This window comes from Loxodonta africana, chromosome 6 (assembly GCF_030014295.1).
Source record: "Loxodonta africana isolate mLoxAfr1 chromosome 6, mLoxAfr1.hap2, whole genome shotgun sequence".
NCBI classification, from domain to species: domain Eukaryota; kingdom Metazoa; phylum Chordata; class Mammalia; order Proboscidea; family Elephantidae; genus Loxodonta; species Loxodonta africana.
The window spans coordinates 57,611,331-57,638,601 of record NC_087347.1 but is presented as its reverse complement, the minus strand read 5'-3'; the positions used below and the strand labels follow the sequence as shown (position 1 = coordinate 57,638,601).

The following is a 27,271-nucleotide window of genomic DNA, read 5'->3' as shown; positions in this document are numbered from 1 at the left end:
AAAAAGGAAAAGGAAGAAAATTAGGTGTTAGTAAATTTTTGAAATTTTGAATCTGGAGAATATAATAATTTAAAAGTGAGTCATCTTGTGTTGTTGATACATGCTCATAGTGGCCCTCTGTACAACAGAAGGAAATACCGCCTGGTTCTGTACCATCCTCACAATCGTTGCTGTGTTTGAGCCCATTGTTGTAGCTACTGTGTCAATCCATCCGTTGAGGGTTTTCCTCTTTTTTGTTGACCTTCTACCTCACCAAGTACAGTGTCCTCCTCCAAGAACTGGTCCTCCTGATAACATATCCAAAGTACGTGAGACAAATTCTTGCCATCCTTGCTTCTAAGGAGCATTCTGGCTACACTTCTTCTAAAACAGATTTGTTCATTCTTCTGGCAGTCCATAGTATATTCAATATTCTTCACCAACACCATAATTCAAAGGCATCAGTTCTTCCGTTTCCTTATTCATTTTCCATATTTTGCATGCATGTGAAGTGAGTGAAAATACTATGGCTTGGGTCAGGCGTACCTTAGACCATGTACGTCAGAGTCATCTTGTGGGTTCTAAAAAATACTAGGCTAAGCAGTAACCTCACAAGAAGATAAAACATAGATAAATTTACTTAATTTAGTATTTACATATAACCAACCAGTTGTCAAAGAGCCGATTTCAACTCATGGTGACCCCATGTGTGTCAGAGCAGAACTGTGCCCTATTTTTAATGGCTGATTTTTCAGAAGTAGATCACCAGGCCTTTCTTCCGAGGTGCCCCTGGTGGAGTCAAACCTCCAACTTTTCAGTTAGCAGCCTAGCATGTTAACCACTTGCACTACACAGGGACTCCATTTACGTATAAAACTATATGTAATTTGCCATGAAATAATTACAATATTTACATCCTAGCATGGGAGGGAAAAAAGTGATCCAAAATAGGTATATTTAATCAGGGAATGCTTCCTATAAGATTTGTCTTTTGAAGGTATACATAATCAAAGATAGGAAGATCAGTCAGGAGAAATGCAAATAGGCTTTTTGAAAAAAGGGAGAAAAAGAAAGGCTGGTCAAAAGAAAATATATGATTTTCGTGTTTGGGTAACACTACTGTAACTTTCAACTCACAATAAACTTGTAAACCTCAGAACAAGAGGTAATATGTGTTCATGTACCTGGAGGAAAACTTAAAAAAATATTTTAAATGTGAAGTAAAAAATGGTAACAGTGTCACATTTATAGAAGAGGTCTCCTCTGGACATTCTGAACTAAAGGTACCTACCGAACTGTACTGGAAATGCAAAACTAGATAATGAGTCACTTACCTTTGCAACAAAATTAAGGAACACTAAGGCCAAAACCATATGGTAAGTTGTTCTATAATATCTGAAAAATGCTTTTCTATACTTACATAAAAAATTAAAGAAGATTGGGAGAAATACACACATATGCACATATAGTAATAACAATTCTATTATTCATTTACTATAAATTACATCTATATTTTACTTCGTGATTTTATATGAAACAAAACTATATAGTATTTTAAAACATAATGTGGATAATATTAAAGCCAAAAACCAAAGTCACTGCCATCTAGTCGATTCTGACTCATAGCAACCCCATAGGGTTTTCAAGGCTGCAATCTCTACAGAAGCAGACTGTCATATCTTTCTCCTGCAGAGCAGCTGGTGATTTCAAACCTCTGGCCTTTCAATTAACAGTCCATTGCTTTAACCACTGCACCACCAGGGTTCATGAATCATGTTACCCTGCTTAACTCCTTTAGGAACTTACAACTATTTAAACTCAAACTTCTAAGGAGGCCCAGAGATCCGGGAAGATCTGCACTTGCCTGCCAGTCCAGAGGTGTTTAATGTCAGCCTCTCCTTACATACTACCCTCTGCCACACTAATCTTCTTTCTGTTAGTTGAAAAGGCAAAATATCCCACCCCTCCCAGTCCTTGCACAACTTCATCCGTTTGCCTGGGACTGCCTTTCTCTGCCTCATCCCAGCCTTTCATGGCTTGCTGTGATGGATTACTTGTCAGTTTTCCCAAAAATTCTTCTCTGACTATCTATATAGATGTCTTTCACACGATACACTTTGCACAACACTTTAAAGAGTTCATTCACTGAGTTTGTATTATATACAAGACAATCAAACAGTTGTTAAATTGTGAACTGACAGGCAAAATTCACTGCCCTCATGGAACTTATCACAATTCATACCAATTTATTTATTTTTACTTGCTAATTTTCTTCTCACCTGCATTAGACAGTAAACTTTGTGAAACTAGAGACGAGATATGTCTTGATTATCATTGTCTTTCTGATGCTTGATGCTATATCTTACACAAAGCTGACATTCAATAAATATTTCTTAAATGGATGAATATGAATAAATGAATGAATGAGTCTAAAATACGGTTCAGTAACTTAATTGCACCAGCTTTAACTCTGCATTTTGCAAAAATCAAACTAAAAACTTAAAGAATGTATTTGCAAGCAGTTGGTGGAAGAATTTATCATTTGGCCATACCTTACAAATATAAACCAAAAAAGAAACCCATTACCGCCGAGTCAATTCCAACTCATAGTGACCCTGTAGGACACAGTAGAACTGCTCCATAGGCTTTCCAAAGAGCAGCTGCCGACCTTTTGGTTAGCAGGCAAACTCTTAACCACTGTGCCATCAGGGTTCCTCTTGCAAATATACTCAAGTAATAATGCAGAACCACAAATGAAAATGATTTCAGTTAGGGTAAAGATTTTTCCTGAAACCTTCATCTTCCTAGCTTAGAAAGTTTTTCCTGGATAGCATTTTTCTTACTGCTCTCTTGTATATATTATGAAAGACTCTGCTTCACATACTTAGTCTTTCATCCAGGTGTTTGGCAAATGGAAAATTGCTTTCAGAGCATGTCACCTCATGATTTCTCATGCTTTTCATTAGAAAGAGCACTAGATTCTAATCCATTTCATCATCGAAAGACTTTTATCACATAATACATAGATAATCAACAAAACAGTATTGGCCGTGTGTACATAGTACTATTACAGGCATTTTAAACCAAGGATAAAATAGGACTCCTGTTTTAGTATACTTTGCAGCACTTTTTTTTTAATAAAGAAACTTGTACATCAAATAAGCATGACTTTTTAAACGAAAAATCATTTTGAAATGATGTTTCATGATGACCATTTCCACAAAAACAATCTATATTGAGATAATCTTACATCCATAGACCACTGAATAATTCCATTAAGTAGATAAATTAAGGATAACTTTGCTCACTAAACTCTATGATTGAGAATGAACTATCCAATCACAAGCATTAAATGAGATATGCTATAAATTCAGTTGGAAACCCTGGCGCCGTAGTGGTTAACAGCTACAGCTGCTAACCAAAAAGGTCAGCAGTTCAAATCCACCAGGCGCTCCTTGGAAACCATATGGGGCAGTTCTACTCTGTCCTATAGGGTCACTACGGGTCAGAATCGACTCAACGGCACCGGGTTTGGTTTTGTTTTTTTTTGTATATATATATATATATATTCAGTTAGCTTACTTCTACCTTCCCACACCCTGGGGGGCAACAGCATTTACCTGTATTTACTGAGAGTTAGAAGCCCTGGTGGCGTAGTGGTTAACTGCTTGGCTGCTAACCAAAAGTCGGCAGTTCAAATCTACCAGCCACTCCATAGAAACCCTATAGGGTAGTTCTACTCTCTCCTAGAGGGTCACTATGAGTCGGAACTGACTAGAGGACACCTAACAACAACAACAGCAAGTGGGTATGTGCCTAGTACTGAATGCACAAAATATTAAAAGCCTATGTGCTCTGTTCTCAAAAATACATTTTTTATGTGCTCTGTTCTCAAAAATACATTATCATTGAGTTGACAAAATTAAGCCAATGAAACAATTAGATAATTGGAAGCAGATAAAGAATATGGAAACAAAAACCAAAATGACATGCAATGCCATTGTAAGTTGAATATCATTAAAAAGTTGGAAAGACTCTTCGGGGGTAAATTATCCTGTCCTCTGTCTATCCTTCGGCGGGATTGATATAAAAAGACACTTTTTCTCAGTCTTCTGTTAACTCAGAGAAGATCTGTTCCTTCCTCAAAGTTTAAGACAGCACGACCTCAACCCAAGAGGCAAAGAAGTAGGCCACTGTATTTCTTTTCTTAAACGACAATGTTAAAAGTTAGTTTTATACACTGTGTCTCATCTCTGGTTCCTTTTCCTGGAGAATTTATAATTAAATTGAAGATGATGTGGAAAGTTAGTTGGAATGCTTTTTAAATGGCAAGGAGATGAAAAACCACATTGCCTGCTAAACTCTGTCTTCTCTTCACCCACACAAGAACCCATACACATCACAGAGGCACAAAGACTCAGTGAACTGTCATTGTTCATGTCTGAATGAAAGACACGTACAAAGAAACAGTGGGTAGAAAATACAGGGTGCCCTGTAGTTTTCATGTTTATACATGGTAGTTGTGTACCTTATGATTAGATTGTCCCTTCTCTTTTCTATATAAACATTCACTTCAATGAAAAGTAAAATAGAAAGCAAAATTGTAGCCAATTAGTTGAAAAAAATTCACAGTAAACTTGTTATGACATACTAGTTATTTTTTGAATGTTGATATATTTTAAAAAAACAAAGAATTTTCAAGTGACATTCTGAAAGATTCAATACTGTCCTGATTCCTCTGCTCAAACTATAAAGTTAACTGAAGTCAACATTAACCTTGATCTAAGGCCTGTAACTGAAAAAATTATTGGTCTTAAAGTGCTTGAGTAAATAATTTTTGTAAAATCTGAACAAGAACTCCAAAACAGGAATATTGTGCTATTTCTATTTCTACTATTTACATTTCTTTAACTTTCATAATATTGAGGAGGGCTAGTAGAAATCTGATAGCGTTGTCAACATTTTGTAATCTCCAATGGGGCTGTAACTTCCAAAATTTTTATCTTCCAAGCTATGAGATTCTTTTACCCTTACCAAATGTTACCACACAGTGAACCAAACCATTGTGAAGTCATTGCCACAAACGTCCAGGCACTGACAGCTTAGAGAGAAGAGGTATAATTTATCTGACCACATTTAACTTGGGACTGACTCACTTGCTCTGTGTTTCTCATATATCCTCATAGATTTGTCTTCTCATACATCTTATGTGCTTTTACATTTAGTTGTAAGAATTCAATTCTTAATCACTAGATGGCAGACCAAATCCACCATCTTACTATAATTCTCATTTGAAACCTAAGTGATCAGAACTGCTGCTTGCCAATTATGGGTCACACCCTAGGTCTATAATCTTTTATATAATCATCCTTATACAAAAAAAAAGTCTCCATAGAAATGGTCATTTTGAAACCTTTTCATTGTCCAGAGAGATGTGATTCTATTTTATATTAAATTGTTGGGGCCTACTACAGATTTTGAAAAATATATGAAATAAGACTGTAAGACTATGGTGGACATTCTGCAGACATTAACTTGAGCTCACTCTTGAGGAAATAATGTAGATGCTCATGTACTACAAAAATTTTAAATCTGTTTAATCAGAAAAATATTTGTTCAGATCATTGTCCCCTACTGGACTGTGAGCTCTTTGGGAGCTGGAGCTGTGTTCTACTTATCTCGGTATTCTTCACACTTAATGTCATGTGATTAGTCTTTGATAAATGTATTTTCTGCAATGATGAACTCATGAAGGAAGGAAGGAAGGAAGAAAATAGTTCATTGATATGCCTGTTAAACAGAACAGGTAGCTCTCTTTGCTCATCTTCTAAACTTTCCAGAGAGGATGTACACTTAGGACCCCTAGTTTGAATGAAAGAAAAATGAGTCACTTGGTTGTGTTCTGACATCCAGAGCTCTATGTAGCCAGAAAGGAAGAAGATAGTGCCAGTCACAGCAGCTTGTATTTTCAAAGAATTTTCAGAAAGCTACAGCGGCCCTTCAACCTTTCTGACCCAGCTGGCCTCAGTCCCTTCTGGAGTAACACTACTATTATTTAAAGTTTCTCTGACTGTAAAAGTCTTTGAGGATTAGAATCATGAACACTGTCAACAGGTGCCCTCATGAAGTGGGCAGAGGATGCCGTGTAGGACAACCCATTGCCATTGAGTCAATTCCATCTCACAGCAACGCTATAAAAAAAAATTAGGACAGAGTAAAACTGCCCCATAAGGTTTCCAAGGAGCAGCTGGTAGATTCAGACTACCGACCTTTTGGATAGCAGCTGAGCTTTTAACCACTAAACTACCAGGGCTTCCTTGTAGGACAAAAAAAAAAGATGGCAAAGGAGCACATGCCCCTCTGGACCATAGATGCAGCTTCAGCCATGCACAGCCTAGCCCAAGCAGCTCAGTCAGGTTCCAGAGGTCTTCCCAGGAAATTCCTTCCTTCCTTCCTCTCTCAGGCAGGAAGAGGGTATCAGTTCTTCCTTTAGTCCCTCCAGGGTAAATCCCAACAATTCCACATTCATCATTTCTCTTTTCTTGTCAGACCTCCAAAGTTTTAAAAGTAAGGTATATAAGAAACCACCAGGTATAGCTGGGGGTAGGAGGCCTGTTACATAATCTGACAAATTTTTTCCACCTAAGACTTAAGGTCTGAGACACTGGGTAGTGGGTGGGTATGGTGCAGGCCCGTGGAGTTTTATGTATTTTGTTCTTTAGTCCACTACAGTCTTTCACCTTCTAATGAGCCCTCCAAATTTAAATAAATATTTTTTTAGAATGGTTACTCAAAATATAACTTTTCTTGTGCTCTACTCCTGTCTTTAATTTTACTGACTGTACAAGAGTGGCATTCAATGATCATTTGAGCTGAGTTAAATTTCTGTTCCACGAAGGACAATTATATTTTATATTCTAAAGCTATAAAAACAATTAAATTTGAAATTTACTCTGAAATCTGAGAGAGCGAAAATAAGAAAATTCACAGAGAGTATTTCAGTGAAGCATACAAATTAAGTGACTTTAGATAAACTACCTATAAAGATGGTTAGTTTCTTCATTGCAACCATTAAATGTTTTTCAATCTCAGATACAAAGGCTTTCAGTTAACTAGTAAAACTGATGTTTCTACTTTACTTAAAATGGAAAAATGAAAAAGGAAAAACTCTCATATTAGTAACTGCTTAAGTTTCTTTCCATGTATCATTGGAAAATCTAAATGATTGTGGCCAAAATGTGAAAGTAAAACTACACATAATCCACATGCAATTCTAGTCTACAATTTTGTCTGGAAAGCTAAATTTCAGTCTGTTAATGTATTTGACATGTATTTTTTTTTCTCCAAACACATGGCTCAAATGCTGAATAGCTGTGAAAATACCATAAAGAGAACGAGGCTTGTCTTATATTCTATATGCTAGAAATTTCAGTAATAAATTCTATAGCAAACCCTAGTCCTATTCTCAAATACTAATCCTCAGTGAATAAAAATTGCAAATTAACAAATCCACTGTTAATACTCTCAATATCCCAGCCTCTACTTTTTTCTTTTTAATATAGTACTTATCACTTTCTAACCTACTATATTTTTTTAATTTGTTTTATTGTTTATGTCCCCATGATAGAATTACAACTCTATTTAAAAAAAAACCATTGCCATCAAGTTGATTCTGACTCATAGGGTCGATATGAGTCAGGATAGACAGGACGACAAAGGTTTTATAACTATGTAAAAAAAAAAAGACGGGTATAATTCAGCCTGTTTGTTCATTGACACATCCAGAGATCTTAGAATAGTGTTGAAATCATAGTTGTTGTTGTTAGCTGCCATCTAATTAGCTGCTCACTCGATATTTGCTGACTAAATTTGTTGAATATTAGTTGCTTGGGCATGCAGCTTTACATGGTGAAATAATTTTGTACTCTGTAAACCAAGAACACCAAACCCATTGCTTTCCAGTTGATTCCGACTCTTAGCAACCCTATTGGACAGAGCATGACTGCCCCATAGGGTTTCCAAGGAGCACCTGGTAGATTCAAACTGCTGACATTTTGGTTAGCAGCCATAGCTCTTAACCACTACGCCACCAGGGTTTCCACTCTTTCCTGACTAAAAACGGGCTTCTATATCTAAAGCTGATTATAAGATTACCAAGAAACAAATTTCAACTATATTGGACACAAAATAATTTATTTCAACCCTGAACTATTATATGATACTTAGAAAAGTCCTATTTTCAGCTGCTTATTCTAATGTGGGCCATACCTAAGCATTGTGAGAATATTAATGTGAAAATGTAATTATTCATTCTAGATATTATGTCATGAAAAGGACAACACATTTTTATTTATTTTTATAAATAAAAAGAGTTGTTTTTACACTTTCAGAGAATACTCAGTATGGATGGGATACTCAGGTATAAAAATAAATATTCTATACTTAAAACATTTTCAGAATCCATTGAACTCTGTATGTTAAGACTTTTTTTTTTGGAGATGGATTTTGCCTTCTTTTCCTATCTTCCTTTATATGGAAGATTACTTAGGGCCTCTAGAGAAAATTCAGATATTGTAGTCAGTTTCTTCTTTCTAATTCATTTTTTAATGAAGTATTCTATATTTACTGCCTTTGCCTTTACCAAGTTGAATTACTATTATTATTTTTTACAATCAGCTAAACATTCCACAGTTCTCAATGGCTCTTTGCTTCCATTCATTTCGCTACCAAGGATTCTAAAATATTTTGAATTAAGTTTTCAAAGGGAACTTAAAGGGGTTGTCTGTGCAGTGTTACATTTAAAACTCAATTCTGAAGACAGGAAAGTCACTAGTGCTTTCATACTGAAGCCTTATTTCTAATTTTATCCACCTGTATATATTTAAACCAAAACCCGTTGCCGTGGAGTCAATTCCAACTCATACTGACCCTATAGGAAAGAGTAGAACTGCCCCATAGGGCAGTTAAGAGCAACCGTAGCTCTTAACCACCAAGCCACCAGGGTTTCAATATGTATTTAGAGACCTGAAATAATATTCAGGTTGGGTTCTGACCTACCTAGATTTAGTTTACACATACTTTATAACTACTAAAACTTAGAAGGTGCTCTGGTGGTGTAGTGGTTAAGAGCTTAGCTGCTAACCAAAAGGTCAGCAGTTCAAATCCACCAGCCACTCCTTGGAAACCATGTGGGGCAGTTCTACTCTGTCCTATAGGATCGTTATGAGTCAGAATCCACTTGACAGCACCTAACAACAACAAAACTTAGAAGATAATTTCACAGAAAAACAAAAAATAAACTGGATTTTTCTCTTCTTTCTGGCATCCCATACTAAGTAAATTCCAAAGGAGGTATAAAAAAAAAAAAAAAAAGGAGGTATGGGCCCTTTAAAATAAGACTATAATTGTCATTTCAAAATCTAAATCCATTCCTTTATCTTCAATTCAGCTTATCTTCTGTAATATTGCTCTTCTATATTCACAATTATATACAAGCCACTTTATTCATTGCAGTTTTAAGGTCAAGCCTCATTATGCACCGCATCTCAAACCAGACAAATACCATAGCCCAGTCTGGAAGGAGAACAAGAAGCTGTTGCTTTTACTAGGAAGTTATATTAATAACTTCTAGATACACAGCAAAGCTATTCATCGGGAAATTCTGTGCTTGTAGGGGGAACAAAAGACAAGCAGAGGAAAAGAAGGAGGAAGCAGGGGAGGGAGAAAGAAACGGGGAGGGAGAGAGGGAGGAGGAAGACCAGACCAACAACCAAGACAATCATTTTCTTCTCACATATCACTTTACCACATTAAGAAGATTTGCAAGTTTTTTAACAAAATGCAGAATTAAACTAGAGAAATTCCCTTATCTTATGGTTGTATAAGGGGAAAAAAAAAAAGGAATCTAAGATTCTGTCCTGTGAATCCATGTGTTTCTGAGAAGTTATTTTTCTTAATAGGTAAATGAATGGAGGCCAAATTAAAACATCCTTGTGTAGAGGAAATGTAAAAGAGAATGTAACCAAGCCTTACTGAGAGTTCAGAATCTTAAAATTATTAATATTTAATATTATTCCCTTTTAGTTTTGTTTAAACCTCAAGTTTTATCGTAATTTGTTAAATCATACTTCAATTTTAAAAATATGGTGACTACGCAGGAAATACCTATAAAGGAGAAACAATATTATTGTCATTTTCTTTAAATATATGTGGGAATATTTAGGGTTTTCTAAACTTGTTGTTTATCCAATCCCCTAGTGGCTACTGAACACTTATTTTGTCGGTGGTGCAGTGCTTTTTTCTTGCAGTGCTTAAGAGCTTGGCTGCTAACCAAAAGGTCAGCAGTTCAATTCCACCAGTAGCTCCTTGGAAACCCTATCAGGCAGTTCTGCTCTTTTCTGCAGAGTCACTATGAGTTGAAATAGACTCGAAGGCAACAAGTTTGGTTTCGATTTTTTTTGTTTTTGTTTTTGGTACAGTAGTTAGCGCTATGAGATTAGAGGGAAAGTATCTAGAGCGTTTGCTAACCTGAGCAGTATGAAAATTAGCTTGGAGAAAAAGACAGATTAGTTAGGTCGCTTACTTTGATTTGGTAATGAAAAGATGTATCTCAGTTTCTCTACTTATTGATACATAGAAACTGATAAAGTAGGATCCTTCAATTTTAGGAATATCACAAATAAGTTTGCCTTAAACTGCTGTTAAAATTCAATCCTAGTAAGTGAGTCAATCTGGCAAAAGGAATGGGTGCACTGATTAATCCATTCAGTCAATATTTATTTTTCCAGCAAAATGCATTGAATATTTGTCTAGCACAAGAGTACACTTTGGGTAAGGGAATGAGACATTTGGAGTTTTACGTCATCGTCAAAACTATCAAAATACACAGAAGCTTCAAAAGCAACGAAATTTTCTTCTAGGAGAAAAAAAATAATTCTGCATATAAGTGTATTTCAGTAGTGCATTCAGAAAAAAAGCATTTATGCCCTGAAATTTCATTGATCCAATTTTATTTTCCCATTAATCTGTATGTGAGTGCTGGACCTTTTTGAATTACTGATCCTTATCCTGTAAGTCTTCCTTATATCCTGAGAGGTTTTTACCTAATGCTGTTCATTTTCATTGATTCCAACTACTTCTTCAGAACATCAACTTTAGTAACTCCTATGATCCAAAACAAAAAGAGACTTTGATCATTTTAGGCGCAAAAAAAAAAAAAAGTTATGTTTATAAAAACAGGCTCCAAACAAGATAGGAGCAAAAGAAATACAGAATTCCAAATGGCATTCAATTATCTTAAGAGTAAATCTCCATTTTACCTGTCTTTTAGTGTCACATTTGGTAGTGAAACATATTTCAAACTCTAGGGCAGCAGAACATTGTCTGAGAACACAGCAGAGAGAGAGTGGGAGCCACACCATCTAATGAGTCATTATGGTATAGCAGCCATAATGGTTAAAGCCACAATTCTGAGATCCCCAGTTTGGGTCTTAGGACTCCTTGGATGCTATAATCTTCCAAAATGGTTGGCATTAAGAATGGCCTCTAATGATAAAACAAATGCATTTACTCTTGAAGCAAACATCAAAATAACATTATGCATTTTGATAATATAGTTAATTTATTCAACAACTAGTTACTACCTACTTGTTATTTTGACAAGCACTGGAAATACAGAGATAAGATATTAAATCTCTTGCTTTTAAGGAGTTTACAGACAAGTGAGGAAAACAGTCCAGTAAACAGACTATTAGAGCACAGTTATTTAAGTGTAATATTAGAAATTCAGGTTGCTGTGGGAATTCCTAAGAGGGGCATCTGGCCCAGGCTGGAGGTCAGAGAAGCCAGAAAACTTCTGTGATTCGAGTTCTGTAATGTTTCTTTTCTTTAATGTTTTTATTTTTTTAAGTGAGAAAACTACAGTCCAAAGTGGTTTCTTCTGAAAATTCACTTCCACTCTGTATTGTCACTCCTGGCTCCTTGGTGGTAACTGGCGATGGTATTCTTCTTGCTGCCAACTGGTCTGGACGGATCTGAAGGAACATGAGCACTTCTTTGCGTTCATTACTTCATATTTTGATTTCTTTACAAACAACTTGTTGCTAAACCCACTGGTGCCTCCACAGCCAGGTGCCTTGGAGGGGATGAGGGTGTGGCACACCCAGCTGGAAGCCAGCAGAGTGGTGCACAGGAATGCTAGGAGGAATCCGTTGTTGCCAACAACTGACTCTGGCAACACTCGGATGAACTGTAAATGCATTTCTCCCAGTCCAATTCCACAGACACCTGATTTAAATGCCGTTTTCCAGATTTAGACACAGAATTCTAGGTTACACTGACTTGACATTTTAGGAAGTCAAGAAGCAGTTGTATTGTATAACATCTAATTTGAAAGAAGCTGAGTTTCATTCATGGATGCTAGTTTATGATTTAGAAAACTGTTATATTAGATAACAAATACATGTACTAGACATTCAGATATATTCTATATTTAGCCAATTCACTCATACCTATTTTCCTAGATTACTTAGTATTTCTCAAGTATTTACTCCACGGTTGACATATTCCACTCTTGGAAGGATACAGAAATAAAAGATACGCAAGATGCTCCAAAAGAGCTTTTAGTTCAGTAAAGGAAAAAATAAGAAGGAAGTTTATAAAACCATGCTTTCAGCAAATATTTACTGAGGACTTCATAAACGTGAAGTATCTTCTATCCAGTTATTTCTAAAATGACCACAATCAGTCAAGACCTCAAGAACAGTTCATCGTAAGATACCGTGTTTAAGGAATTATGTATGAGAAATATGAAAAGACGGGACCATTATAAATTGAAATTATCTAAGGATAGGTGACTAGAAGTAGGTTATAAAGTAGATCTTAAAAAAGGTAAGGTATTTGAAATGGTGGACCAATGAAAGACTTTGCCTGAGATGGAGGTAGGGAGTCACCTAAAAAAGGCACAGAGAGGACAAAGGGGTTATATAGGTAGGACAAAGAGGAAACCGTTCAATTTACAGGAAAGAGGTGATGTGCTCTCTGGGTAAGAGTGATGCCTCATTTAGGAAAGTTTTCATGGCTTGCCCCTTTTCCATGTGGAATCTGGCCACTCCTTTCTTTGTGTCCTGATTTACTTCATCCACAAACCTTTCAAAGTATTCTATTGCACTTATTTATTTACATTCAAACTGTCTGGGCTATACATCTCTTGAGGGTGAAAAACATTTATTTCTTTTTATATAATGAATTTAGAATAGTGCCTGGCAGACAGATGATTAGCAAATGCTTCCTGAATAAGTAGATAAATTAGTAAATAGGAGAATATATAAGTAACTTTCAGAATATTAATGTAACAATGAATTAAAGATGGATTGGAAGCAGATGAGCCCAAAGTCAAGGAAACTAGATAAAATGTTACGCTACAGTTAGGAGAAACAGTGGATCTAGAAATGAAGAGAAAGATGTAAATTCCTAAAACAGCAATTAGAAAATATGTAAGATTTGATTACACGTGTGTGATAAGTAGTAGACAAATTTAAAAAATAGCTTTAGAGTTTTGGGAACAAATGGAGGAAGTAACATCTATTGGATACCTACAGGATGGGAGAATGGTCAACATGTTGAATGAAATAAAGATCTTGGAAAATAAACAAGTTTCATTGGGGAGGAAAAAAAACCTATTTAAGCTATATTGGGATGAGTATTAAGGAACAACAACCCAGTACTTATATTAACAGCTACTATTTATTGTGTTCTATGTTTCATAGACCTTAAAAAATGTAAGGTTCTATACTAAATTCCTTATGAAAAAAATTATACTTAATCCCTACAAAAACCCTGGTGGAGCCTTGGAGTCAACCAAGGCCGCAAAGCTAGTGAGTGGCAGAGCCAATTTTTGAACCATAGACTCTTAACCATTACACTCTGTGTTAGACAATTTGACTGCTTCTTTACAGAGAAACCATTCTCATGTAGTGGTGAAGATCTATGGCTGCTAACCAAAAGGTCAGCAGTTCAAATCCAACAGGCCCTCCTTGGAAACACTGTGGGGCAGTTCTACTTTGTCCTATAGGGTCACTATGAGTTGGAATCGATGGCAATTTTTTTTTAATTTATAAAGAGAATAAAGGGAAGACAATGTTGGATATGTAAAAATTTAAAGACACAACTCTAAAGGTGTATTTTGAATAAGTGAGAGGAATAAATTGACTAGTAAAATTTATGAAGAGCAAGAGGAATCTGGATTAACCTGAGAGATCAGAAAAGGGAGACATGAAGCTGGGTTGTTTTTAAAATGAGTTTGTTATCAGAGGGAAGCAAGTGAAACATACTAAGAATGTGAACCTCCTTCTTTTTTTCTCTCCAGCTCTCAGCTCTAAATGGTCAACAATTTATTTCCTGATGTTGTGTCTATGTGGCCACCAAATGTTACTATCCTAATATCCGGTGAAATTTCCCCTAGCTTTTCTGAGGCTTCACAGGATATTGAAGGGGAAAACTATCTCCATGACACAAAAAAGCCTTCAGGCATTTTGATGAGTACAGATAGCAAATGATTACATACCAACTATTACTTACTTCCTTTTATAGATAAGTTTATAGAGCACAGGAAATGAAATTCTTCCCCAGAAAATTGAGTGTATATTGTCTAACTCTGACTCCCCTCCTGGCAGACAGTATACTTTAGACTATTTACTTTATTTAAACTAAATAGGTGATACTGAAAAGCTATTGGAAAAAAATTCAATCAAATTCGGCATTTAAAAGCACACTTTAAAGCAAACCACCAACTGACTGCATTTAAATTATATCTTTTTCAAGCCTATATTTTCTTTCATTTTTCTGAAATACATTTTTCAGAAGCTCTTAACTATTTTCTTTATTTAATGCTAAGCAATCTGAAAACATAAACCTCCTCAGAGGACCAAGCTACAACTTCAGTTTTTCCCTCTGTTTAATAACTGTAAATTCAGTCACAATAGATTAGACTGCCAGTAAGGATTAGGATGAAAAGGAAATAATGGAATAAATGTCATTGCTCATTTTGTTGTACAATAATAAAAGAGTAGATGTGATCTAATAAAATATATTTAAACCTGACCCACAGGCATATTGATTTAATGGAAGATAGTGGGTAAATCTGGATATTCTTATGGTGTTAATGGCAGAACATTGGCTAAGCGGTATTTAATGGAAATTTATTGGTTAAGTGTTAAGTACAAAGGCTGATGGCATATACTAGTGAGCTCAACCAAACTTTTCATAGATGGATCACATTATCAAATGAGATGATGAGATGTGCTAGATTTTAAAAAAGAAATGTAAAATATGTCTCCCCTATACCAATAAACACACCCCCTGGAGCTGCAGAGGAATAAATCCCTTTGCTAGGCAGAAGTTATAAATTTAAAGGCATTACTTCATGCTCAGTATATATTTACTAATGAATTCCCTAGGAGTTAGAAATTTTAAGGCATAGACCAAATCATTCTCTACATCCACACCAAATTGGATGTATAGTAATATTCATATATACTACATCGTTCTACCTCTTGTCTTAAAATTAAGACAAGGTGGTTTGTCTCTATGGGCCCACAGGCTCAGGATTCCTTTAACTGTACATTGAGTGAGTCCAGAGTTGATCCAGAACTCCCAGGAATATGAAATATGCAATGATAACCCTCTCTTAGCCATGATGTCTTGCTGCTTTATGGTAGTCCATCTATGATGAATTAAAAATTCCACTATTTACAGCTTTCTAAAGGTATCTGAATCTTACAAATTGAGTCTCATACAGGAACTAATCCCAAAAACCAAATCAGTTGTTGTCAGTCAATTCTGATTTATGGTGACCCACGTGTGTTGCAAGGTAGAACTGCCTTACATAGAGTTTTCAAGGCCGTGAACTTTTGGAAGCAGATCACCCGGTCTCTCTTCCTTTCTCAAGTTTATTTGAGACTAGTTTAACTTAAAAAGCATTCAGGTTATCAATCTTAAGAGTAGAAGAATTAAAATCAATAGTAAGGGAAAATGGCCAACATGACAATCAGTTAGCAAAATGTGTGTTATCTAAAAGTCAGGACATGTGGATTCTTTACAGTTTTAACTATTTTGTGTCATGGGTAGGGACTATAGCAAATTTTCTCAGTTATGATTATTAATATCAAATTATTATTTCCTATTGAAAAAATACTGTGAATATCTGAAGATATTTTATTCTAATGTTTCAGCATAAAAAGTAGCCACCTTCCCTAATATTTAGAAAACATTTATAAATTTTTATTTCTTTCTATGTTGATAAACCAGAATGGATTTGAAGAAAGTGATACTGCACTTAGAGTATAATGAGTGGGACATTCTGCAGAACTTCTTAAGAAAAAGGAAATTAGCTCTTTGGCAGCTAGACTAAAATGTCAGAAAGTCCTAAAATTCAGGAGGAATAAGTTACATTTCTGAGTAAAGCATGTAAGTAAAATAAGTGAAATCGAGTTTCCCCTACAGGGGTAGCATTATAATGAAAAACACATTCCAAACCAAGGGCCTAAGAAAGACAACAGCAAAAATGGCGATATTTAATAAAATAAAATATATTCATGAAGAAAACTGAGTATATCATGGACTGCTAAAAGAAAGAACAAATCAGTCTTAGAAGAAATACAATCAGAAGTTTCCTTATTAGTGAGAATGGTAAGACTTTGACTCACTTTCTTTGAACATATCATCAGAAAAGACCAATTGCTAGAAAAGGAAATCATGTGTGGTAAAGCAGAGGGCTAACACAATGAGGGAAACCCTCAATGAGATGCAATAACACAATAGCGGCAACAATGGACTCACACATACGAACAATCATGAAGACGGCACAGGACCAGACAAATTTTCGTTCTGTTATACGTAAGGTCGCCATGAGTCAGAGCTGACTAGACAGCAACTATTAACAACAACAGTGTGCTTTGCTTTATAGAGACATTGAAAAGTTCTAGGCAGAGTGAGGGAATGGATTAGGGTCACCAAAGAAATATCCACAGAAATACTCCAAGGAACACTGAGGCCATGGACAGATAAAATAAATGGTATTTATACATTCAACAAATACTAAGTACCTGCTGTGTATCATTTCTGTATTAAGTATTACAGCTATGGAAACAAAAGACACCATTCTAATTCCAAATAGCTATAGCTTAATGAGGAAGACAATCAAATAATCAAAGTACAGAATGATAAGCACCTTGATAGAAATAAATACAGGATATTAAGGGAGTATATAAAAAGCATTATTAAGGCATTTTGTGGGAGGATTCAGTAAGTCTTTCCAGTAGAAATGATGGTCAGCTGAGAATTGAGAAAGGAATAGGTTTATTCAGGAGCTGTATGTAATTCAACATTGTCATGGATTGAACTGTGTCCCCCCCCTCCCCAAAATACCTGTCAACTTGGCTAGGTCATGATTCCCTTATATGATTGTATGATTGCCATTTTATCTTCTGAAGTGATTTCCCTATGTGTTATGAATCCTATCACTATGATGTAATAAGATGGACTAGTGGCAGTTATACTGATGAGGTCTACAAGATTAGATAGTGTCTTAAGACAATCTCTTTTGAGATACACAAGAGAGAAGTGAGCAGAGAGACAGGTGGACCTCATACCACCAAGAGAGCAGTACTGGGAGCAGAGCACATCCTTTGGACCTGAGGTTCCTGCACAGAGATGCTTCTAGACCAAGGGAAGGCTAATGCATCGCAAGGAACTTCCTTCAGAGCCAACAGAGAAAGAAAGCCTTCCCCTGGAGCCGGCGACCTGAATTTGGACTTTTAGCCTACTGGACTTTTAGCCAATGACAGAAGAAAGACAGGGAGGGAGAAGAGAAAGAAGAGGAGGAAAGAGAACTTGGGCAGTGGAGACAGACACAGGTTTGGAAGGTATGGCAAGGTTAGGTATCTAGAACACAGATTTTGACTCCTATTCCTTTGGCTCCATCCCTGACAATTCAAATCAAGAGAAGGAGAAGTTTGGAATGAAAGGGCAAACTTGCAGCTCTAACTAATAAGCCCTTTCAGATGCATTTTTAACTCCTAATCTAGTCATTGGGGAGCCCTGGTAGCACAGTGGTTAAGAGCTTGGCTGCTAACCAAAAGATCAGCAGTTCCAATTCACCAGCCCTCCTTGCAAAGCCTACGGGGCAGTTGTAATCTGTCTTATATGGTCGCTATGAGTCGGTATCAGCAGCAAAGAGTTTCGTTTTATGACCAGTCATTGTGGGAACTCCACAAGGCAAAGTGAGAATGGATGGCAAGTGCAAAGTGAGAACTCAAGAAAGCTTCAGCTTTTTGTTTTGTTTTATTTTGTTTTTTAACGCTAGTGTTAAAGATTGCTTGCTGTGTAACCTTTGGAAAATCACAAATTCTTTGATCAATTTTGCATCCGAAAAATAGAGATAATATGCTCTCCCTCCCTCACTAGGTTGTTCCGAAAATCAAATAGATGTGAAAGTGTTTTGAAAAATCACTAAGTGCTATTCAAACACAAACCATTATTTTTAGCACAAAGATTCCCAGACTTCTCTTGCCTGCCTCTACTCTATTTACATGGATATCAAATGCAATACTCACCCTTGCCCTATCAGAAGGTGAGGTTTATCAGAATCTGGAGTGGAGTGAGGGAGGAGAGAGAAACCATATTTTACATTTTATTGACAGAAATCACTCATAGTAAGTGCTGTGATCAAGAATCCTGTTTCTCCTACAAAACACCCTGAGGTCAAGCATTTAACAACCAGCCTCCTAGCCTGTCCACATAAATAACATCACAAAACAAGAACACATTAAAGATATCAAGAGCAGCAGTGGTATGAGTAGGGGAAAGAGAAAAGATGAATTCCATCGGGCAAGACAAATTTTTCTGAGTCTGCACTTAGTTGGGCCCTGTTAATACCACAATACCTGAGCTACCTGCCCAAAGCAATACACCTGTGTTTGATATAATTGCAGCCAATTGTATGGCATCCTGACAAGAGACTGTTTAAGCCATTCCAGAATAGGTTATGATTGCAGCCAATAATAATCCATACTTTGCTCACTATGTTTTTAAGAAGTAGGGGGCATTGAGCCTGTGGGGTCTGGAGGCAAATCCCAGTATCATCTTTCAGAGCCATTTAAAGCTTCAGGTTCTCTTTATGATCAGATTTTTAAGATCTTTCAGTTCTTCTTTCCCTCAAAGATTTCACCTAAGTCAGTCCTGTAAAAATTAAATGTGTATTACAACTTCAAATGCTGTTTATTTCTCAAATTGAAGTGAGTTTTCTCATTTTGCCATTGCTGTTGTTTTTTAACTCAGCCCTGATATTTGGTTTTAAGTTAGTGCTTCTCAAACCTGGCTTTGCATCAGAAACACTCAGAGAAATGTTTAAAATATTGATTCCAAAACCCTGCCTCTGGTGATTCTAATTTTTTTTTTTAAACTGGACATCTGTATTTTCTTAAAAGTCTTCTCTATTGTTTTGATGCCAGATTTGAGAATTACTCTAGTCCTTACAATAAGCACATCCAATGATGCACTACTTTAAATGGAAGAAACAACAAGAAAACTATCTTTCTTTAGCTATAAGCTTGCTTCTTTGGAATACTTTCCTTTCTTACATCCAGTTCTTAAAAAAGAATGTATTTTCCACTCTTTTCTTATTAACAACACAGATAAAATCTAAACGGTACTGCCCTTCATAGGAAAAGTTACCACTGTGAGTTACCACAAACCTGAAATCTCACTCAATGGTCCTTCATTTCAAGGCATAAACACCCTTAAATTAAAATAGATTTAATCATTAGGACCTCTTGGTATTTTAGTAATGAATCTCCCTGGAAAAGGGTTCAATTTAGATCAGTATAGTGATTTTCTGGTGTGAATATAAGAAGTTGCAAAGTTCTCCCAGAATCCATTTGTGCTTTTGTGGCCCTCTGGTGTGTTTGTATCACTGGGTAGAACTCACAGACGAAAAAAAGAAATCTCAAGAAAAACATTTCATGGGGAGAATTTAACAAGAAAAAACAACTACCTTATAGAAAACAGATGGTTGGCGTTACTAAAGCTGAAAGGCTGTCAGCTTGCCTTCAGCCTGTTTTCTATGCTTTTATAAATTGGCAGGAAAAAAATCCCTTACATTTTACCAGAAGCTCAGCCCATAAATGAGTTGCTTAAGAAATCTGAAAATCTATTTTAAATCTGAAATCTGTAAAATTATTTAAGAATGGCTTTTGAGTTCCTTTTATTTTGAAAGACGACTCTGAACCATTTCCTAAATTTACAGGACTAGATAAGAAGAAAATGGTGTGGCTCAAGGAATAGTTTTAATGTCAGTTATCATTTTTTTTTCTCAACTTTTAAAACTGTCTTCACTCTTCTATACCCAAAAGCTATTTGGTCACATTTCCTTTTGTAAATCACCTATTTAACTTCAAAATGGAGCCCTGGTTTTGCAATGGTTAAGCACTCAAATGTTAACCAAAAGGCTGGCAGTTGGAAGAAAGACCTGGTGATCTGCTCCTGAAATGATTACAGCTTAGGAAACTCTATGGGGCAGTTCTATTCTATCACATGGGGTCGCTATGAGTTGGAATCGACTTGATGGCATACAACAACAACTTCAAAATGGACAAATTATAGTACATGGTCTAGGATATTATTTTCAAATCAGGAATCAAAGAGTGACTTAATGTATTGTGTACATTGATTTAAACCTCATTTATGCTATATTTTAGGGGTGGAGGTTAGATTATAATTTGGCCATTTATTAAATAAACATATAGCTACATCATAGAAGACAGTGTGCTGAAAGTTTTATAGTAATAAATTCTTGCCCTTTAGTTACACTTACACTTTAGTTGTTTTGAATTGTGTTCTTTTACAGCAGTTGTGAAGTAAATTTATATCATGTTACCTTGAATAAAGGAAGTTGAAAGAAATTAACTAAATTAAGATATCTGCATTGTAATATCCTAGAAAGTGTTTTGATCACAGAATCAGAATTCTTCCTTCTTATATTCCTTCAGTTTAATTCAACAAAAATTCATTTTCTGTCTTCTCTGTGCTAGACACTGCCCTGTACACTGGTGATTCAGTGAGAGACAAACACATTCCTGAATACTTGCGCTTCTGAAAAGAACATCTTACTTGGTTTCACGTGAGACTTTTCCTTCCTCCAGTCATTCATGGAAAGATGGTATCATTTTGTGGGTAGAATCTGTGTGTGCTTTTGCACGGTTTATTCCAAATTCTTAATCACAGTGATACTGTGAGAGAAGAGTCTAGCAAAGATATTTGACTTCTCATTTTCAGAAATAAGTGGAAAGGCTTCGTTTTGATTCAGAATTTCATTTACACTTTTATTTAATAATTATTTATTGAGTAAGTAATATTGCTTTATTTCTAAAGGGAACTTAGTTTTTAAAAACTAATCATAAGAATCCCTAATTTTTGTTTTAATACCTACACTATACACTGAGGCAAGCTCTCTCTGTCTTGTTCACAACTGAATCCCAGACAGATAGCAGAGAATCTGAAACACAGTATGTATGTGTCTACTGTAGCTTCATTAAATAAAAGGCAAGGAAAGGGGGGAAGTGAAGAGGAAATTAAAACAGAAGATTGCTACCACATCTAAATAGCCACCTTAGCTCTGAGAAGATTCCACATATGTCTATCCTTTCTTCTGCAGTTCATTTAATTTTATAGATGAAGGAATATTTGGAAAATAGACCAGTCTACAAACCCACTTGTTTGCACAAGCGACTGTATGCTGTGAGTCTGTTTAATAAAGTTCAAGTCACATAAAAATCTCAATACATTTCTTTTTTATTCATTCAACACATATATAATGAGTTAAAAAAAAAAAAAAAAACCAAACCCGCTGCCGTCAAGTCAATTCCGACTCACAGCGACCCTACAGGACAGAGTAGAACTGCTCCATAGGGCTTCCAAGGAACACCTGGTGGATTCAAACTGCTAACCTTTTGATTAGCAGCCATAGCTCTTAACCACCAGTGTACCCTAATATTAGGTGCCATACCAGTATTAGGAATGCAAGTGTGAACAGAAGTGAAAAAGTCTAGTCCTCAAGGAGCTTACACACTGGTGGAGAGAAATAGAAAATAGCAAGTTAATACATAACCAAGCTGAACGTTTGATAATGATATGTGCTATAGAGAAAACTATGTCAAGGTAGGGAGACAAGGAGTACCAGGAGGGGAGTGAATTGAGGGAAGACAGGAGGCTGAAGAAATCTTGAATAATCAGGGAAACACTCACAGATAGAGTTCATTTGGGTAGAGGCCTGAAAGAAATAACATATTTGAAAACATTCTTATTAGAATACACGGCATTTTTAAGTACCAACCAAAAAAAAAAAAAACCAAACCCAGTGCCATAGAGTCAATTCCGACTCATAGCGACCCTATAGGACAGAGTAGAACTGCCCCATAGAGTTTCCAAGAAGCGCCTGGCAGATTCGAACTGCCGACCCATTGGTTAGCAGCCATAGTGCTTAACCACTATGCCACCAGGGTTTCCCTTTAAGTACCACCATCATGAAAAAGTGATTTCATGTTCTTTCTTGGGTTGCAGAAAATGACTTTGACAGCTCAGTGCATTGTAGAGTTCATATGATGAGACAGTGAGCTACTTTGCTTATGTCATTTCCTAGTAAATAAAACACAAACATCAAAAAGTATTTCTTTTTGCCCTTACATTGTTTGAAGCCATTTCAAAACCGTCAAGAAAATGTAGCAATCACTCAGTGAGAAAATTCAACTTTTGTGTAAAGAGTGTTCAGATGAAAAAAAAAATAATGAACTGGATTGTCTTAAGACACCAATTTAGACTGCCTTAAGACAGGTTATGGATCAAAAGATTTGGGGCCAAAGGTTGGATATGAGCTGCCATTTTATATTGAGGGCAGATGTAAGTATCCTGCTTAATTCATAGAGGAAGGCTTGTGTCATGATGAAATGTATTTCTGTTGAGCAGAAACAGTAAGCCACAAGGTCAGACACTAAATAATAGGACACTCAGTCTGTGTTGACCCCAGGACAGGAAAACATATGATGATGCTCTTTGCAATTATGCTTCAGGAAGACACATTGATGGCACCCTTTTTGGTCTAAAGAGGTGAAAATCTGGCAACTTTAATGAAATGTGTATTTAGGAATTAAACTGTTGACAAGAATAAATACCCAAGTATGATTCAATTAATTTTACAGTCCCTCCATGAGGATTTTTATATACATACATAATTTTTAGCTAAGTCCACCTCTTACACTTAGTAAAACAAATTAAAGGACCGGAGGATAAATTATATATGTGTAAATCAATAGCTACATATTTCTAATAATAATCTGTGACTATTTCAGACAAAACAATTCTGTATTACATAAGTAATAAAACATGAATACTGAGCTTTGGATTAATTCAGAAGGTAAGAGATTTCAATTACAGGGCACTTATTAATTCATCCACTGGGGTTTGTATTTTGATTATCTTATACCAAAACGTCTATTATTTGAAAAACAAATGTCATTGAGATATATGAACATGTGATTAAACATGCTCACAGCAAGGTTTTCTGACCTCAAGAGGCCACAATCGCCACGTTTTACATCTATTTTTATGATATGTAATCATGGCCTCGTTTTTGGAGACATAAGTAGAAGTTTCCTACCACATCAACATTCCAGGATAACAGTGTCATTTTGGTAAACAGACAACTTCAGAAAAATCAGAGAAAAAGGGAAGATTTGTTTTAGAAAGTTTACTAGCCCAATTTTATAATATACAAAACCTTTGTTTAACAGAGAAAATAAATTTTGTCCCTCTAAAAAAAATTTTTTTTTAAGGGAGTTGTATAAATACCCTTGTTAGAACCTGACTTCAAACATTAAGTAAAAACTAATTTTTTCACCAAGAGTCTGAATTGACTCGTGGCAACATGTTTTTTCGGGTTTAATGACTGGATTGTATTTTCATTTAAGATAAATACTATTTATCATTTTTAGAAAGGAGAAAAATGAGAATAAAATAAATTATATATAATAAAAAAAAGAATGAAAGGGGCCAGGAAGACCACCAAAAGATAAAAAGTTGAGCAGGTAAGGCGTATCTAAAGAAGCCAAGAAGAGGAGCCCGGGAAGTTATTTGCAAACGAGTACCTAGGAATGTGAGAGAGAACCATCTCACAACCACCAAGGGAAGAGACAATTTTAAGAAAAAGCATATGTAAGTGGCATCAAAAAGTAAAGAGTTGTTAGATGGGAAGAAGACTAACAATAGGCCCTCACATATAGAAACTGAGAGACCTTTGACAGCCCAGTTCTAGGGATATGCTGGAAGTAGGAAGCCATATTACACGGACCTAGACATGATAGCCCTGGGAATAACTACATGTTAGTGTCTGCCACAGTGCTTGGCAATAAAGATCACCTACTGGAGACCTAAAAAAAAAAAAAATGAAATTCAAATAACCAAGTCATAATATATAGGAATAAAGGATGTATTTCATAGAATTTTTAATTATTCATCTCATTTATTATCAAAATCTATAAAGCAATATTAATACGGCATTCACTGACTGTGAATTCCTTGCTTGGTGTTTTGAAAACAAGGACAGCAAAGTCATACTTGAACAGGGCAATGAAGTCAACAACTGGGAAGATACTTAAGCAATTATTCAAGGATAAAGAAGTTGAAGATGGGATTTGTTTGGGAAGCAGCATAGAGACCAGTTTGCCTGGTATAGAGTATATACCTAGAGTAAGAGTAGAAGAGATGGCAAAAAGTGCCAGTTGCTTCCAATCGTAATCCTGAACACCAATGAAAAGCTTTGCATTTAACTTGGTTGATTGCTCTGCGATGGCATTGAACACTTTTCCTTTGTTGAGCAGCAAGAGGAATGAAAGAAGATTGAATCTCCTAAGATTACAGGACATACTGGGAGCGTCAGGGAGGAGGGAAGCATTCCATGCAGGTAAACCAGTTTGGTAGTCATCACTCTGGTCCTACATGGATGGAGGGTTCAGCTTAAGGACAGAGAGAAAGAAGACAGAGAGATGTTTGAGAGGCCATGTGAGCCAAGTGTTGGCGAGAGAATCAGAGAAGTTCAGAAGTTATGTTCCATACTAGGAAAATAATTTTATTTGGAGAAGTTTGTCCTACCTGGAAGAAAGGGAAGATTACTTCTTTCAACTTTCATTCAGGCTTGTATCTCTGAAAGAGGAACTGTTGTTAGTTGCCATCTAGTCGATTCCAACTCAAAGCGACCTTATGTGTGTAGAATAGAACTGCTCCATAGACAGGGTTTCCAAGGATATAACCTTGAGAAAGAAGATTTCCAGGCCTGTCTTCTGAGACACTTCTGGTTACATTCAAAGCACCAATCTTTCGGCTAGTGCTGAACCATTTTCACCATCCATGGACTCGAAGCAAGGAAGTGGGGAGATGTGTGTGAAGACATTGTCCACCCTCACGGACCTTGTATTCTAGTGAGAGAATTGATTCCAACTCATGACAACTGCATGTGGTGCAGAGTAGAACTGCTGTGACCTTTCAGAAGTAGATCTCCAGGCCTCTCTTCTGAGTCTCCTCTGGGTGGGTTCGAACCACAAAACTTTGTTAGTAGTGTAGCACTTGACTGTTTGTGCCAGCCAGGGTCTCCTAGTGAGGATATAGTCATATATATTTAGTACACCATTCCTGAAAGCTCTTCTCTTGTTAATAATAAAGAAAAAAAGAAATACCACAAATGATATGCTGGTCAACTTTCTTTGGTATCAAGACAGGTTGCTAGATGAAGCATCTTCTTCCTGCTATCCTGAGAGTATTGGTATCTCTACCCCTCCATTCTGTTTCTGAGTCAGTCACTTAGCAACTCGTTATCCTCTCACCAGCCATGCAGCCTTTTCAGAGTTGACAGTAATTATAACCCGAGCCTGAAAAGTGCCCTATTAAGGTAGTTGACAATATAAATAAAGCAAACTCTTACCAGTTTGTTAGACTATGCTGAAGTACATCATTTTCAGCAGTTTTGAAAAAAGTATATTCAATTCTGAAGAAATAATAGAGTTGAAAAAAAACTTACATAAAACACCCTTTTGGAATTTGGGAGTTACTAAACTTAACACACAATAATGACTAACACCAAGAACAGTGAAAATTTCAGGAAAATGAAGCAAATTATATCACAAACTGCAATGCAAAAAAGTTCCATTTATATCTTGTAAGCCTGGGTAAAAGAAAAAGGGGAGGGGGAGGGGGAGATAGGCTGGATAATCAGTTTTAAGACTTACAAAATGAAATCCTCCAAGTCCGATTTAGTCCTTTATTAGTAATAACACTAGCTGCCTTATTAAACTCATGAAATTAGTACAGTCTGCAAAGTTATACGGAACATTACTTTCAAAACTGTGGAAATTCATCTTGCTCTTAAAAACAGTACTCATGTCTACAGCTCAACAACCTTGGGTCAGGTGAGATATATATAAATAAATCTTCAACTCTGGTCTTTAGTAATAATTTTTCTTCTTGTTATTTTTTTCTATTTTCCATTTCCATTTCGGCTTACAATTATGGTTAAATTCACTCACCTCAAAACACATATATTCTAATTCAAGCCAACAAATCACAATAAAAAGAACCTACCACAGATGATTGTGGACTTCAAGACTATTACCTCAAACCTTTAGCAACTTTTTTGTCCTTCAACCTAGATATTTAAGTAATATGTAATTTATGATGGTAATATTTATGACAAAATATTGCCACATTGGCAGTTGAGTATTATAAGTAGTAACATGAGTGCTTTAAACACTTCATGAAGCTGCAAGCTACCTACTCAGTAAGAGAAGCACTACCTAAGCTTGCAGATAAGGTACTGGCAATGATTTTTTGACAAAGCCTGCTCCTCTGCACCATAATATTGATTGTGAACAGAGAACTGAAAAAAAAAAAAAAAAGGTAGTGTTCCACTTGGGAGTCTAATATTTTTACAAACACTATACCAACATCTGGAGACCTGGTGGCACAGTGGTTAAGAAGACTAGCTGCTAACCAAAAGGTCAGCAGTTTGAATCCACTCCTTGGAAATTCTATGGGGCAGTTTGACTCCACCCTATACGGTTGCTATGAGTTAGAGTTGACTCAACAGCAATGGGTTTGGTCTTTGATTTATACCGATATCTACATACTTAGGAAATCTCAAAATTAAATCAAAGAACTGGTAAGTTGATATTCAAACTTTAGTCTTTTTTTGAAT

The 27,271-nt window shown here is 36.0% G+C and overlaps 1 protein-coding gene across 1 annotated transcript in view; it reads right to left on the bottom strand.

The window, feature by feature from the left end:
- Positions 1 to 27,271, bottom strand: part of COL5A2 (collagen type V alpha 2 chain) — a 154,835-nt gene that overhangs the window by 77,415 nt on the left and 50,149 nt on the right. The gene's annotated exons all lie outside the window — the stretch shown is intronic.